Genomic DNA, 6,023 nt, shown 5'->3' with positions numbered 1-6,023 from the left:
TCTCACCCATATATATACATGCACACCTGTACCTATAGACCTATATCCCGCCCAGTCAGGCTGTGTGAGACTATACAGCTGTGTATACAGCTTATCACATTATATTTACCTGTCACCTGCTGGCTGCAGCTAATACAATAATAAGCTCACCTATGTGCAAATGTGCAACCCCTCAAGGCAAATGGTGTTTTGCTAGAAATCACATAAGTAGGCGCACAAGAGCAATGTAATAATGGTCGGTGGTTTTGACTGCTGGTTTTAAAAAGGCAATAACACAGCATTTAATATTACTGTCGTATTTTATTTCTCAAAATTTTATTGAAAATTGGAATGTATACAATTAGAAATACAAATGTCCACAGAAATAGGACCAAAGAGAACAGAAACAACAAAACAGCCAATAAAAACAAACAAATAACAATATAATAAAAAAAAGAAAAAAAAAGGATTGTATGTAAATAACAAATTAGTCATACATAAAACACTGGAAACAAATATGCATATAAATAGATCTACACAAACACAGATAATAAAAATAATAATAAAAAGGGAAATGGACAGATATACGAGCCAGGGAAATTGAGTAGAGGGGTGAAGACATAGAGGTTAGAAGTGAGGTAGGCGTGGGCAGCCTAATACAGTCAGGTGCATAAATATTGGGACATTGACATAATTTTCATATTTTGCCCTCTATTCACCACCACAATGGCTTTGAAATGAAACAAAGAAGATGTGATTTAACTGCAGACTATTGTGAAGGGGTTTTTCTTCACCAGGGAAATGATTCTTCTGTCATCCACCACAGTTGTTTTCCGTGGTCTTCTGGGTCTTTTGGTGTTGCTGAGCTCTCCGGTGCGTTCTTTCTTTTTAAGAATGTTCCAAACAGTTGATTTGGCCACACCTAATGTTTTTGCTATCTCTCTGATGGGTTTGTTTTGATTTTTCAGCCTAATGATGGCTTCACTGATAGTGACAGCTCTTTGGATCTCATATTGAGAGTCGACAGCAACTGATTCCAAATGCAAATGTCACACCTAGAATCACCTCCAGACCTTTTACCTGCTTAATTGATAATGAAATAATGAGGGAATAGCCCACACCTGTCCATGAAGTAGCTTTTGAGTTGATAGTCCCATTACTTTTGGCCCCTTAAAAAGTGGGAGGCACATATAGAAACCATTGTAATTCCTACACCGTTCACCCGATTTGGATGTAATTACCCTCAAATTAAATCTGAAAGTCTGCAGTTAAAGCATATCTTGTTTGTTTAATTTCAAAGCCATTGTGGTGGTGAATAGAGGCCAAAATATGAAAATTCTGTCAATGTCCCAATATTTATGCATCTGACTGTATATATATATATGAGGTAAGAAAAGAGAGAGAGAAAAAAAGGGTTGGTGAAGCCAGTCACTATGCCAGACCAGGTAGAGGACATTTTGAAAGAGATACCAAGGTGTCCAAACATCATGAAACCCGTCCACTGTGCTATTCTGAAGACTAGTTATATATTCCATTTTGGAAATATACCAAATCCTGTTTATTAATTCCTGTCGAGGGGGCGGAGAGGGCTGTTTCCAGGCCCTAGCAATTTGGTATTTAGCTGCGCAAGAAATATGTAGCATCAATTTGTTAACCTGCTTAGATGACTGGCAGACTGGGGCACACAAGAGCAGTGAGGCTGGAGAGAGGAGAGGGAGCGAGGGCAGGATTAGGGATATGAGCGATATAACCATATCCCAATAGGGTGCAATCATTGGGCAGGCCCACCATAAATGGAAAAAGGTGCCTATCTGGCCGCATTGACGCCAGCACATCTGGGAGATATTGTGAAACATTCAGTGTAAGCGGTCTGGAATCACATACCAGCGAGAGTAAACCTTATATGAGGTCTCTTTGATGGAAACACTAATGGAACACTTTGAAACATTAGATCGGATTGCCTCTCAAGTGTCCTCTCCCAAGGAGGATGCAAGGTCCGTTTCCCATGATCGTTCATGGGTAGCCAAGTGGGGTGGTGTTCTGGGGTCAGAATAGAGTTATACAGGTGGGATATGGTGCCTCTATCCAAAGGACGGTAGATACACAGGCATTCCATAGGGGTGAGGAAACCGAGAGGAGCAGAGGAAGAAAAAAATGAGTATACAAAACTACGGATTTGAAGGTATTGAAAGAAACAAGAGGGGGGTAAGGAGTGCCTTTCCTGGATTTCCGAAAAGGACTGAGAAGCAAGACTGCCAGATACATGCCAAAAGCGAGTGATGCCAGCTGCAGTCCAAATAGAAGCCTTGTGACGAGATTGGCCCGGAGACAAGGTAAGAGCTACCGAAGGCACTGATAGGACAGATGGGGATCTATGTTTGCGGGGCAGCCACGGTTGGCAAGACATAGAATCCACTCCTCCCAATTCTCCCTCCAGATCCACCCAGCGCCTAGTTCCCCTGGGAGAATGCCAGGCCACCAACTGGCTAAAACGGACTGCCTGATAATATTTGGAGATAGATGGCAAGCACAAACATCCGTCAAGTGGTTTCTTGAAGAGGATTGCCCAACGCAAACGTGGTCTCCGACCATTCCATACGAATTTGCCAAAGGAGGATTGTAGGGAAGCAAGCGCCCGAGCAGGAACCGCAACAGGTAGGGTTTGGAAAAGGTACAACAGTTTGGGGAGAATATTCATTACTGTCGTATTTTTAATTCTGCTGGCACAACCACAGAAAACCCAACATTTATTATATTTGTTTATTTATATAGCACCAGTAATTTATACAGCAATGTAGAGAGAATATAGGTCATACATATATCAGTCCACTTCCTACCCCATTGGAGCTTAAGGTGCAATTAAAATGGATGATATGAACGGCAACGAAATCATATTGTTATCGTTCATATCGTGCATTTTTCTGTACCCAATGACCTGCGATGCGCAGGCACATATGGTCGATATTGATATGGCCCGTGCATGCAGGCCAACCTGGTCAATATAGACCAGGTTACTATAGGGACCCGCGATCGCGGATAGCTGTAGTCGTTGGTGAGTTGGTGGTGTGCTGGATGATCGATGGTCCAGCACACCAGGGAAATCGAACAACAATATCGTTGTCGATCGTCCAGTCTGTACGCACCATAGTCGCTCACACGCAAGTAAACCGGAGCACCCAGAGGCAGAGCTGTAACAGGGCTTTACTGCGCCCTGTGCGTCATGACATCACGCCGAGGGGTGCTGTAGGGGCTGCACTGTGCAAAAAGCACCCTGCTAGCCAGATGCAGGGACCGTGGGATCCCCTGTGCTCTGTGTGGCGGCACCGCTGCAAACCCCTAGTTACGGACATGCCCAGGGAAGCCCAAAGAGAGAACATGCAAACTTCATGCAGGTGGGTCATGACCGAGAATTGAACTCATAACCTTAGTGCTGTGAAGCAGTTACACTAACCACTGAGCCGCTGTTCTGCTCAGTAAATCTACATCTTGAATAACAGACTGAGAAGCCTAGAAAGAACATACCCAATACTCACACTATCTTTGTATCGGTATTGGCTTGCTGACATTCAGACGTCGACACCAGAATGTAGACAGGTTCTGTTGACATGGTCATTAGGGCGACGAACAATATGTTGACATATTTTTTGGGTTGATATTTAAGGTAAGGGTTAGGCTAAAATAAAATAAAAATGTTGCCACTTTTGTGTCGATCTGTTAAATGCCGACATTCTGAACGTGTCAACATTTTGACCTTGTTGAAGTAAATACATGCCTACATTTTCATTGTCGGCCTAATGACCATGTCAACCTTGTGACTGGTCGACATTCTGGTGTCGACATATATAATACTGTCACAATGATATACCTTATAATTTAAATATTTTTTTAAATTATGTTCACTAAGATCTTTTAAAAGTGTTTCTTTGTGTGTGTGTGTATGTATACTGTATATATATATATTTATATTCGCGCACATCTACATAATTACTAACAACAGTTAATATGTTTCACAACAAGCACAGATATGTTATCGAGGGATGAAGGTTCATTGCTGTTCAAAATAGCTGAGTATCCCGATTTGTCCACCTGCTCTGTTTCCATTGACCATACCTGGCATGGGATATACCACATGTTACAGTCTAGGTATAGAAGCCCTGATTCAGATCCAGACGCTCTGACAGAGCGCTCGCTCTGAATCAGGGCCGGCCCTCTTACTATTTGGAGCGGCCTCCTGGCCGCTCGCATAGCTATGGGTGGCCACCCACAGCTATAGCGAGCGGCCAAAATGATGGTCGCGATGGTCAAGACCATCGCGACCATCGGGCTTGCGACGAGACCCTTGCGGTAGGGTCTCACTTCCGCAAGCCCTGGAGTGCTTTTGGCTCTATCAGAGCCGAAGGCACTCCCACTGACATCAGTAGTGATGTCAGTGGGGCCGGCCCCAGATGGTAGGCGTTCCCATAGGAACGCCTCCGTCTGGGCAGCCATGCCCCCGGCACACCCACCAAAGGGGGCGTGCTGTCAATCACCATCGACAGCACGCCCCCTTTGGTGCGAGACCCATAACGACGGCTTGGCCGTCGTTATTCGGGTCTCGCGTATGCGCACGACGGAGCCGCCTCCGTCGTGCGCATGCGCACTTGGACAACATCGTCCCGCTTGCGAGCGCTCAGCGCTCACGAGCGGGTCTGAATCAGGCCCAGAATCCTCTGCTTTAGTGTCTGTTTTTTTGTATATTTAGGGATTTAATGTATTGCACAGCAGACAGAACCAGCTGTCTGTCCTCGTGTACAATGTGATGCTTTGCCCTCTTCTCTATGCCAGTAATGCACAGATAAACCATCAAACAGGTTACTAGTAGCTGGAAGTCCAGAGGTCAGAGGGCACAAAGGGTCAGAGGGCATAAATGGTACCTCATATTTATTTATCTAATATCATTGCAGTCTCCACTTAATCCTGATCTTTAGGGTATTTTGTTAATTTAATATTTTAGCAGTGGTTTCAGCAGGATCCAGCTGAGCATGTATTTATCAGCAGATTAATGTATATTAATGGCTATTTGGAGGCTGAGGGTTTGACCTAAAGCTGATTGTAAAAATGACCTGATTGCATTTGAGCCATGGCGTATCTGCAACCTTATTTATCATCTGCAAAACTTCCACCCAGTTCATGTAGATGATAAATGTACTTGTACCATTTGTGTGTCGACCATTTGACCCTGTCGAACTTTTGTACATGTTGACCTTTTGTACATGTCGACCTTTTGTCCCTGTCGAAACTTTTGTCTAACATCTGGTGTCTACCTAGACATTGTCTATCTACAGTCCGGAACCCGAAAATGTCACATTGTAGATGTATCCTAAGTAGTGATGGCCATTGGCCATCGATAGTTATCAATCATCGATGGTTAACTACCAATGGCCGATGGTTTGCCATCGGTAGCAGACTAGGATCCCATGGTTCGCCCCAACCCCCACAGTAAGCCCTGTATTTCATGACACAGAAGAATATATAATTATTGAACTTTACTGACATCTTCCCTTCCTGACACAGAGCTGGTGTCTGTGGTAATGGATGGCAGAGTCGTAACTAGACTTTTTGGTGCCCTGTGCCAGAATAAGTATTGGCGCCTTCCCTATTTTTTAAATAGGGAGATAACACACCCGAAAAAGGGCAATGGCCTCATGCGAAAGGGCCAGGGAAGAGATAGGGAAGGCCAGGAGCAGGGCCAGCTCTAGGAGGTTCCACCTGTGCGGTCACACAGGGGAGCCACCCATAGAGGGCGCACCCCTCCCCAACATCCCGATTTCAGCAGGACAGTCCCGCTGTTCCACTTCGGCCCACGGGTGGTCAATTCGGGAGGTTGGGGACCCTCACCGCTGCAGCTGTGCGGCGGTGTCGGACCCCAGAGACTCTGAATGGATGCTGCGCGCATCCATTCAGTGACAGCTAGTGAGGCTCCCCCCCCAGCCTGACATTATTTGGAGACGGGCACGCCTAATAACGCCACGTAGGGGGCGTGGTCTATGGTAATTAGGCCACAC

The sequence above is a fragment of the Taudactylus pleione genome, unplaced genomic scaffold, assembly GCF_031769625.1.
Source record: "Taudactylus pleione unplaced genomic scaffold, aTauple2 ptg000003l, whole genome shotgun sequence".
NCBI lineage: Eukaryota > Metazoa > Chordata > Amphibia > Anura > Myobatrachidae > Taudactylus > Taudactylus pleione.
The sequence above is the reverse complement of the archived record's forward strand: the minus strand, read 5'-3'. Positions refer to the sequence as shown.